Here is a 12,073-nt window from a genome sequence, read left to right as displayed (position 1 = left end):
AGGAAAATTCTGTCTGAAAATTTTATTTGAGGTTAATGGACTACTATTTTGATGTAACAGTGAAGAATATAGTATGTATAAATTATTAAGGCAAACTTTCTTATTGCTGCATTCAAGAAGACAGTTAATTACATATTCAGTTTATATCAAGGTTAATATAAGAAAACTACTGAACTGGAACCCATCAGAACATACACTCAGTGTTCCAAATTTACAGCTACAAAACAACATATAACAAGATAACAAATTGTAATCCTTATTGTTTTCTTAAATTGCTGAACTTGGAATTCAAACCCTTTGTCAGCCAAAGCTGAATTTCAGAGAAGAACAGCAAGAATTACAGGATGTGTCATAGGATGATGTTTTTAATGAGTAACGGAGCACAGAGCACAAATCCCTCAGGTTTGCATTCACATCCTGTAATTGACATAGACATGACATCAGAAGATTAGTAAGATATCAAATGTGTGGTATTTTCCAGCTGAACTTCCAACAGGTTCAGAACTTTTCCTGAAAACATAAAAAAACACCTCCTCTTAGGATTAATTGTAGTTTGCCTTAAAATACAAATATGTGATGGAAAAATATCTTTGCTTTAAGTGTGAACTATATTATATCTGGAATTGTATTGAAAAGAACAAATGCACCACAGGTAATATTTTATTCAAAGCTCACACAGAATGCAATGGAAACTCAAATAATTATATTACAATTCTCAATATGCCCTGGGAGAGCATATTTATAAATATTTCTACTTTAACTGAAATATTCCAGTGTTGCAACATTCAAAGAACAAGCACAAAAATTAATTACGGCTTTAATCCATAGAATAGAACAAATCCATAAGTCTCATATATTTGAAACATTTTCAGTTCGTCATCAGCATTCCCCTTATGAAATTTTTTTTTTTTTTTTTTTTTTTTTTTTGGATGCTGTCTCAATTTTTGATTTCTGGTTCTTCAACTGACAAAGTCAACAGCAAAAGCCATGTAGCTCAGAAAGGGATCCATGCATAATTTCAGTCACTTTAACTGAGTGCATATGTCATAAGCCTACAGTTATTTTAGAGAAATGGACAGTCTAAATCTGTAATTCAAGTCTGGGGTGAACTGTCTATCATATTAGACTGACTGCAAAAAAAATTTAAGTTCTTAATTTAAATATTCCCTTTAGATACTCAAATCAAGGTTTTATAAATCTCAACACAACAATATAATTTACAGGAATGAAGGGACAAACTTTGTCTTGTACTTAATATTTCAGTGGTATAGCAGAAGTGCAAATGAACTCTCAATTCTGGTCCTTTCCAGCTTGCAATGAAAGGTCTTGTGGTACTGAAATACCTCACTTTTAGCTGAAGTTATTTGTCATTCACATCTTCACTTGCCCTGTCTAATGATCTTAGGGAGTTTATTTTTTTATTAGCAAAACCTTTGCCACTCTCCTTCAAATCTTCAATCAAGTACCAATAGCTTACATACACCAAAAACATGTACAGTTATCCACCAAAGAAGACAAATGATCATTTTAACATATTAAAGCAAACAAATAAGTACTTGTTTGACAAAACCACCCCAAAACCTTGCTGGAAACTAACACGTGATATGACAAGAGGTTTATTTTTCAAACCAGTCTCTTTTTTTTATTGCATATTCAAGTTATGGCACTTGATATCAAATTGCACACGCTGTCTAAAACACATAGTTCTGTGGGCTATAATGATCTGTCCCTGCTTTGGCCAGACTGAAGTAAACATCATACATGTGGTACTCATTTCACATAAATTTCAGTTTTTGATCGGTGGTTACTGTCACTCGTTCAAGATAACAAACAGAAAATTATGGGAGAGCAATGTGGTGCAAAGTAGCCTGGAAGTTATCCACAGAGCACGTCTTTTATATCTCAAGTTGTAATCCAGCTCACAAGAATGCCTTTCATGTATGAAGAAAGAGGTTATTATCCTATCAGTATACAATCTGTTAATAACAAACATCAGGGGAGAGCGATTCATTTGCCCTGACAGCTTTGTGAACAGGCTTAGAAACTGTTCTGAATAGTGAAATACATTAAGAAAAAGATGTTATTTATGGCAGAAGACAGGAAAGGGAGCTTTCCTTCTGGAATTTAGGAAAGTTCAGCCAGCCAAAACATAGAAAAAGATCCAAAATATATTTGCAAAATTAATGAAAGGCAGGCCTCCTTATTTTCACCTCAGATTTAAAGGTGAAAAGCCATGTCACTCAGTGACACATTTTTCAGGATACAATATTGAAAAGCTATAAATTTCATTCATAGAAAAAAATGGGTAGATCTGACTTCTTATGAAAGCTGGTCCTTTTATTGGTCTGACCTCTGATTTAATTTTATTTCTACATTGTTAACCTGAATAAATAATTTCATTCAGCCTGCAATTGTGCACGTTTTGTTCTGTCTGCCCTTTCTTGAGAAACATTATGGAATAGAAGATGGAAGCAACTTGCTCATGTCTACATGGATGTGGAAGCACAGTCTGCTGATGTAATGAACCTTCAGACTTACTGTATTTGATTGCTGTGTTTGATACTAATTTGCATTTCTATTAAATTTATTTTCATATAAATTATATATATATACAGGCACACACTACTAATCTAAAATATATTTTTCTTACTGGCTCTCCTTCTCTCTGAATTTAACATGACATTGCCAAAAAAGTTAGTTACAGCTGATAAAAAAAGAAGTAAAAATGGAAAAAAAAAGAAGGTTAAAAACATTTATGATCATCATTATTTTGTGGTAGCTTAAGATACAGTTGCACAAACATGGAGACATAAATAGACAATTCGGGAAATCAGATTTTCTAATTGGGTGTATTTCATAAATGGTAGAAGTGTAGACCAAGCTAAAGTATTCCTTCCTTTCTCTTCCTCCTCATGAGTACAAAATTTGAGAATAAAACCCAGGTTTTCTGTCACTCCAGTGCCTTCATTCCTTTTGTCTACAGTGAGCTGTCACCACGTGCAGGGGTGATGTGGTTCCAGCAGGACCTGGGCCAGCCACATGAGGCCTCTGAGCAAAAAAAATATTTTTTTGCTATGATGTAGTAAAACACATTTATAGTTCCTGCCCCCATTATTTGTATTTTAAAATCATATGCTATATTTCAAAGAAATAAAGTGAGAGATTTGAAGAAAAAACTTCATATGTAACAGTTTACTTTTCCATTTATTTAGGAAAGGTTAGTGTCTTTAGTATAAAAGATAATTCAGCAATCCAATTAAAGTATTATTGACTTGTTATGCCATTACACAGTGGAAAGATTGACTATGGGCTATTTTAATTAAAATTATTTATTCATGTCATGTTGTTGTTTGGGTGTTTTTTAAAATTAACTTGTCAGATGATGAAAAGGTGCTGAACTTGCAGGCAGAAGACAGTGTAAAAAAAACAGGCAAAAGAAGAAATCAGTATTCTGATTTGTTAAGAAGAAACATTTTCTGTAAGGATCCAACACTTCCTCTTTGTATACCTAACAGGGGCAATCCATGTAAGGTAACTCACTGAAAAAAAATCCAGCAAATTATATTGTAGGTTTTTTTGTGAAGAGCACAGACACCTGAAATTATAATAAAGTTAATTACTACTGGGTCTGGAATTCTAACTCATCTGTCAAATGATGAGCTTCTCCACTTTGTATTGCATGTCTTAACCTAGGTGAAAATCCCAGGTAAAGAACGTGTTATCTGTGAAGTTGTGGCCAAGCAGGTATACTCTAAATTACAGAGCCTGAACAAGCTGGGAAAAATCCATTTTGTATCTGTTGCCATCTGATAGATGGAGAGGGAGTAGATGAAATATTTAAAAATATTTTTTTCCCAATGGTATTTTTTATTATCAGTCTTGTATCTTCAGGATTAACAGTTCATTAATCATGGACACAAGGATACATTATGGTCCAAATTTATATCAGATCTCCCACACCACATGAAGTGAAATTCACATGTGCATTCAAAAATTCACATTTTCGTTACCAACTGTTGTCTAAAAAACATTGTTATCCAAATCGCATTTGCAGTAAAGATTAAAGTTGCAAAGGTCTAAGGACCAAAAGGCCTTTGTCCACAGAGGTATTTTTAAGCTCAAGTGATTTATGATAATAGCAGTGCTTATTCTAGTGAGATTAAGAAAAACATTTATAGCAAAATAGCTGTAACAGATATTGTGATTCTGATGAGTAATAGATAAAAAATTTCTAGCATGGACTGAAATATTATCCACCAAATACTTTTGAAAATAGTAGAAATAAAAACTTTTCCTTTGCATGTTGTAATTGTTTCTCAAGAAATAAAGTTAGACTACAATTATTTTAATCAGAAATATTTTTTTGTCAATATCATCTACTAAATTAGTTATTTATACAGTGTCAGCAGTACACAAAATGTTTGAGTTCTTCACCTTGTGGAATGAGTATGTAGTAAAGAATAACTTTTTAAGTCAAGATAAAATATGTTGCCTAAATTAGCTTTCTATCTATCAAGAACTCTAGAGCTTATGTTGAGACAGTCCTTAAACAACAAACTGTCTTTAAAAGCTCTTAATATTTGCTGCTTTGCTTTTATTTCACAGCTTCAATATAACAAGCAATACTTCTGTGTTTCTGTCCATTGCAGCTGTTGTCTGTAGATGATCAGTAGACAGGCTTGACACTTGTACTAGAAACAAGTGACCAAATCAAGGCAATATAATGAAGCCGGATCACTAAACCTTTCCAAGAAGTCAAATCAGTTTTCTATTTTGAAGTGAAAAAGACATATGTTTTTAACTAGTATTGTAAGCATTAGAAAATATTGTGAATAGAATTTTCACAAGACCCTGGCACCAGTCAAGTCAACGAGGAAAAATCCACCAACTAAATTAAACATTTCTGGACTCTAATGCAACTTTCTTGAGATTCATATAACTATGAAACTGTCAATGAGGTGGCAGGTCTACATTTTCCTTTCTATGTACACATATTTATTTTACTGGCTCTAGGGGATTTGTGAGCCAGACTTCATTCAGCATGTTCCAAAGAGCTATGCACTGGCTTCCCTAATAGAGATATTATCATTGTTCCTATTTCCATTTGTATTTTTCCCTTATAATAAATTAATTCTTTAAACTGAAATATATCTCTGGGTTTTAGAGGTTTTTAGTTGGCTGGTTGTCACTGGTTTTGGTTTCAGTGTGTTTACAGGTATTATATTTTATAAGAACATATAGATGCAAGATCTCTCACAAGAGAGTTTTTATCACATTATGTTTCCAGTTCAGTTCCCAATACAGAGAGCTGAGTCATGAATACATATCCAACAAAAACATAAACTTCCAAATATGTCAGAGATCAGCAGAAAGTACCAGGGTATTTCATACACACTGTCTTGATATCTTTAAGATGGTATTATGTTAAATCCCCTCAAAGGTGTCTTAAATTAGGGTTTTCCAAACAGCCTCAGGGTACAGGGAACTGTTGCCTGATATTTTAGTTTCTCCTACATATATTTGGCTTAACTTCAGAAGACCTTATTTTTCCCTTTAGAAGTCCCATGACCATAAATGTTAAAGGGTATTCTTTTGGTTTTTTAGTCTTACAATTACTAGCTAAAAATTCAAAACATCTTAAAATGAAATCACTTTTGGATTCCTGATTTGTGAGAAATGTCTGAAGTATTTGTAAGATAAGTGCACACTAAAACATATCACTTGTCAATGTAAAATTAAATAAATATTTTATATATTTTTATTTCTGATAATTTTGCCTAATGTCAGCTGTTGTTATTACTATTAATTACTATTACTATTACTATTACTATTACTATTATCATCATCATCATCATCACTATGATTATTTTACAATAGGAACTTCAGTATATCTTGAAAAAGTCTAGGCTGATCCTATAACAGATTATAAAGATGTGAAAGTTTAAAGCCTTTGTATATTTTAGAAATTATATACTAATACAAGTTGGTGAATTAAAAGTGTAGAGGAAGACAGGCATAGGGTAGTCCTCAGCCTCCCACACATTGCTTTGTCAGTGTGATCCATCAGGACCAATTCTGTGGCTCTTTCTTTGATTCTAAAATCATACCACTAATGCATCAGTTAAATTTTATCAAAGCATTTAAACCTTTCATATATTTTTATCATTGCATTGCAACATTTTCCTTCAGGCACTATACAATAACGTGCATGCAATACCTACCCTGAGGAAACTGCTATACATAATAGCAATTTTGTCTAATGTAGTTGTTTTTTCTTTTTTTTCTTTGTTTTGCTTTTAGTTTTTTTTTTTTTTTGTTTGTTTGCTTTGTTTTTGTTTTTGTTTTTGTTTTTGATTTAAGCAACTTTTTTTGCCTCCACATTTAATAGAACTCCTAAGGATAGAAAAAAGTGACATTTAATTTTCTTGGCTTTGGCTACCACATTGTTGTGTCTACATAGGCATGCACTCATCTAGAGCTGCTCACACCCACACTTCCACCCACCCACAAAGCTAATCACAGTGTTTTAAAATAAAATAATTTCTTACTGCCTAACCACAGAGGCAATACTTCCAGCTTATTTGGTTCACCATGAATAAAATACATGGAATACTCCAGTAGGGAATTTTTTTGTTAAAGTTGACATTATTTAAAACCACAGTATTTAAGCTTCTGGTAATAGAGTTTTGTTGCCTTCATTGTGATTCTGTGGCAGTGTTAGCAGAATTTGAGTTCATTGAGTTCATAAGTCAAGATCATGAAGCACTGCAGACCAAATGTGCTAATCTGCTCTGGAATGTTGCCTCATCCCATCTGAAAAATCTGTATTTGTGTTGAAGACATAACAAACAGATTTTCTACTTTCAGACTCAAAGTATTTTAAATACTCAGCATGCTAGGGATCTCATTTATCATCTATACATTTAGATACTAAGTTTATGTATGTACAATTTTATATAGCATTTAGACACTCGAGATTTTCATCTCTTCCCTCTCCACTCAAGAATTCACAGAAATCAATCAGTTTTTTTTTTTATTATTTATTTTATTTTTATTTTATTTCCTTCCTGCAGGGCTACTGCTTTTGCTTTAAAACTGAGAATCAGAGTGTATGAGCTAAAGCCAAACCCCACAGTTGGAGTGCTTTTAAGACCTGGAACAAGTTAAGATGTATGTTTTATAATTTATGAAAGAGGCAAAGAATGACAGACAAAGAAAGGCCAGGATAAAGAGAGGATAAAGAGAAACTGCCTTTATGTAATTATGATGTAAGTATGTAGTTACAAACTGAGAGGTCTTTGCAGAGATTGTGTGATATTTGCCATTCCCACAAAAGAGGAAAAGATAGCACTTTAACAATGTTTAGAGAAGCTGAGATATTTTTCATTAAATAAAAATTCTTGCTGTTCACCCCTTTCATTAATACCTCTAATAAACCATTTTCAACAATGATGTTTGTCTATAATCTTTAGCAGCTTTCATTAGTAATATTGCTGGGGTATATATATTAATATAGGAGCATATACAAACATATTTCTGTTTAGATTCTGTTGAAAGCTGATTGTAAAACCTTTTGCAGCTTTTGAGTTCAAGGAATCTAAAATAAGAAAAATGCAATTTTAATTCCACCTGCTTAGGCATATACATCCTGACCAGTTTTGGATTTCATGCCTGTCACTGCCAAGGATTAATAGTGAGCAATTTTTTTCTTTATATTTAATTCATATCAATATAACTGAATTACTGCAGCTCCTCCTTTGGGGTCACACCAGGGAAGAGCTGAGGGGGACAGTCCCTACCTTCTACCTGCAGGACAGGCTTCTTTTGATGCAGCCCAGGATACAGTTAGCTTTCTATGCTGTAAATGCACTTTGCTGCATCATGTGCAGCTTTTTATCCCCCAACACCCCCAAGGCCTTCTTCTCAGGGCTGTTCATCATTCCTCTCATCACCCAGTCTGTGTCCATGTTTGGGATTGCTCTGACCCAGCTGCAGAACCTTGCACTTGGCTGTATTGAACTTCATGAGGTTCCCACAGGTCACTGTCTCAAGTCTCTGGATGCCATCCCTTCACTCCAGCAAGTCAACTGCACCACACAGCTGTGTCATCAGTGCTGAGGATGCACATGATACCACTGTCCATGCCACTGACAAAAGGTGTTGAAATGTGCCAGTGCCAATAGCAACCCCTGAGGAATGGTCCTTGTCACTGCGTTCCACCTGGACATCAAATTATTGATCACAACTCTGGCTACAACCACACAGCCAATTTCTTATCCACTGTGCAGTCTACCTGTCAAATCCATTCCAAAATCCATTTTGGAGAGAAGAATGTTGTGCAGTAAACTGTCAAATGTTTTACACAAGTTCAGGTAGATGATACCATTCCTTTACCCACCAACTTTATACCTGTTTTAGAAGACCACCAAATTGTCAGGTATGATGTGCCCTTAGTGAAGCCATACTTGGTGTCACAAATTGCCTCCTTATTTTCCATGTGCATTTGCATAGTTCCCAGGAGGATCTGATTTGTGATCTTGTTGAGCATCAAGGTGAGACTGATCAGCCTGTAGTTTGCTGGATCTTCCTTTTTCTACCTTTTTAAAAATGGGGTTTATGTTTTCTGTTTTCCAGTCAGTGGGAACTTCACCAGTCTGCAATTACTTTTTTAACATGATGTACAGTGGATTAGCAACTTAAGGTAATGGTTCCCTCAGGATCTTCAATTGTGTTTCATCAGATCCCAGGGACTTGTGCACATTCAGGTTCTTTAGATAATCTTGAACAGTATTTTCTTCTATGCTGTGCAAACATTTATTTTCATAGTCCCCGTCATTGAATTATATATTCTTTTTTCTTTATGTTTTTCAGTCCTGTGGGAAAGGAACTATTAATATCAAAAAGTGGGGTTAGATTTTTAGGTATAAGAATGGAAATAAAAATCTTAGATAGTTCCTCTTTGATTCTTAGAAGAGTTTTTATTCTGTTTTTTACTTTTTCCTCCCTAATTTGTAATTAATTATTTCACTTTGGGTCTTGGGCAAAATTTTTAGTTGCTCTTGGGAAACTGAAAATTTGTTGGTGCTGTTAAATGCTCTTTTTGGAGAAGAAAAAGCATTTTTCTAGTGCTTCACCAGCCTTTGCATCCTTTCAGTTCCTGATGTTTGCCTATGGCTTTGTTGGCCCCACCTTGGGCTTCCCCCTGGGGGCTCCCCTGACAGGGGAAACCCTCCTGGAGCAGTTCTGTGTCAGGGAACGGAGATGCACAGGGCTTTTTTGGTCTTCAGCTTCTTGTTTTATTGTTATCTTATCAAAACTTCAGCACGCTGCCTGCTCCAGAACTTGCATGCAGGAAGACAGCACAAAAATGTCTAACAAGGCCTTTTAAGCCTAATCAAAAACTATGTTGCCCAATTTAGAAGTGATACCTAGATGATTTTCCCTTCTAACCCAATAACTGACCCCTAAAGACCCACAATGAGGATGAGGATTTTTCTACCTAATTACAAGATATTACCTAAACCCATGAAGAAGAAGGAAGAGGAAGGAAGAGGAAGGAACATGAGACAACACCCTATACCCTCCATCTTGTTCCCATCTACAACACACTAAAAATCTCAAAACCTAAATTTCTTACCCAACTGACATACTATACTACTCTCTATAATCTATTTCACACTTTTGTGGTCTCTAGTTGATTTTGAGGCTTAGGAGGCCTTCTCCATGAATGAGGGTCAAAGTCAGTGCTTCCCTGGGAGTTAGAACCCCTCAGGGCAGACAGAGAAATATTCCCCTTGCCCTGGGTTTCCACAGTGGCCATGATATTTTCAGTATTCTGGAGCTTAAAATTTACTCTTAACTCACATGGACAGTTTATCTTTTTGAAATGAAATAAAACCCTCAGGTAGTATTCATTATTTTTTTGGAGATTAGTACCAGAAATCCTCCCCATAAAACAATTATGATTAGGATGAAGACTTTGAAAGTTATTATAATATTGCATCTGATGTGGAAGTAGTAATATTGTAATACCCTTTCTTCACTGAGTTTTTAAGTTTACGTGAACTACTTCTTTGACAGGCCTGGTTAGCTCAGAGGAAGACATGAAAAGGGATATAAAAGATGGAGACAGAGGGAATCCACGCCAGCACTGCTGGGGAGAGAGGACACAGTGTCTATCAAAAAATGCTCCCTTGCTGTTTGGGAAGCATATGAGTAAACAGAACAGCAGTCACAAAACTCGTGGGAAAGAAAATAAAATGTTTGAAACTCCAGCACTTGTCAGTGTGAGATCCATTGATTCCAGCAGAGGTGTGGGATACAGTGGTTAGGAAGTGAGAAGCACGGAGCCATACACTGTGCTAGGAAAAATCATAACTACAGAAGAACCACAAATTCAATGCCATTATTGTGGTTCTTCATTACTTAAGGACTCATCCTACTTCCAATCAAAAAAAAAAAAAAATGCAAGAAATAAAACAAGAAAAGCTGTAGAAAATATTTTGCATCCATTGTGCAATTGTATTGTAGTGCTAGATTTTAAAACTTACCATGCAATTATTTTTCTAAGGTGTTTTTATTTTGATGTTATAGTCTTTATTCACTATGAAGCCACGAAATTGCCACTCTTTAATAATCTGATTTCAGTACAGGCATTAATTTGAAATTTTCTGTAAAATTTTAGTAAGGAATCCAATCTTTTCTGGACTAAGACTAAGAAAAATACCATATCTAATAATACGAAAAGCAGATGAGGATTTATGGCATAGAATACTTACTATTCTTTTCAGTCTTTTTTGAGCAGACTATTTAGACAGAATCAAAATGCATTTTCTTTACAAAAGAGTTTTTTGATGTCCTTAAAAAAATCTTTCTAACTAATCTTTCTAATCTTGACTTTCTAACAAGATTTTAAGATGAGATTTCACAAATTTGCTGGTGATGGTACACCTTATGCTGAAAAGATAAAATCTCTGACAGCAATAATCCTTAGTGTCTAAAATCTAATGTAGAAACTCTGAAGTGATAATTTTAGCATAATTTAGATCTCAAACAAAATGTCTTAAAACTGGAATTTCCTAGCTTTACCTAATGAAAGTTTTTGGTTTTGACAAGGGAATTGTGTTCAGTTGTGAATCTGGCCCCAAGCAGAGAAAGAAGTTTTATTGTATTCATTGTCTCTGTATCGTACTGATGCATTAATATCAATATAACTGTCTAACTTGCCATTTTATTTGGTTCCATAGCAAATGACAAGTAGTTTTCAGCATTTGAATGAGGTTTTCAACACCAGACATTTTGTCTGAAGATATGTTAGAAATTATCATACAGGTGTAAAACAGTAAGGCGCCTTCTGGCATTCACTGTTAAATGTACAGTTATATAATTTACCTTTAAGAATTTATTTTTTAAATTATGTTATGGCATAGCAATAAAATAAGATGCTGAAATTCAGTTGTATGTGCATTGAGAACAACTTTACAAAGAGAGTTTCTGAATTTCCATGCTTCACATTTCAGATACATTTTTATCTCTTGTCGGATGTTAAATATCAAAAGAGAAAGGAATGGGTGGTTTTTTTTAGATTTTTTTTTTTGCTATAGTGAATAACTTGGGACATTTCTCTGCAAAGTTTAAGGAAAAGACTGATATCAGCAAGATTCTCATCTTAAAATGGTGAAGAAAAATTTAAAATGAAGTGCTAATCCAATAGAGGACTTTTTCCAATACATCATCAAATATATTTTCTGAGATTATGAACATTTTGCATATAAATTCACAAAGACATGTGAACATCAGTGTATGTCCACACATGTCCACATGTGAAAAACCCAAAAAGACCCCTAATAAATCCTTTTGTACGTTGTTAAATTGGCAAGTGTCCTGATTATGCTATGGATATTCTAATAATGTTGTCTTTGGTTTGATATCTCCTACTCTGCAAGAGAGCTCAACTCCGATGAACATGTCAATCTCTGTAGTGAATGGCTAGACAAACCTAGACAAAAGGTTTATAGAATATGCAAAACTATAATAAATATATTTACAGAACAGTGGTTCCATCACTATATGA

The 12,073-nt window shown here is 34.2% G+C and overlaps 1 long non-coding RNA gene across 1 annotated transcript in view; it reads left to right on the top strand.

Annotated features, from left to right (window-relative positions):
• LOC110477271 (uncharacterized) overlaps positions 1 to 12,073 on the top strand; it is a 115,058-nt gene that overhangs the window by 76,731 nt on the left and 26,254 nt on the right. Inside the window, exon 6 of the long non-coding RNA XR_014955720.1 lies at positions 7,074 to 12,073. This exon is cut by the window's right edge and continues 26,254 nt beyond it. This is a non-coding gene — a long non-coding RNA (uncharacterized LOC110477271). The remainder of the gene's footprint in view (positions 1 to 7,073) is intronic.

This window comes from Lonchura striata, chromosome 5 (assembly GCF_050655825.1).
Source record: "Lonchura striata isolate lonStrDom1 chromosome 5, ASM5065582v1, whole genome shotgun sequence".
NCBI lineage: Eukaryota > Metazoa > Chordata > Aves > Passeriformes > Estrildidae > Lonchura > Lonchura striata.
Note: the sequence above shows the minus strand (reverse complement) of the source record. Positions and strands in the feature narration are given on the sequence as shown.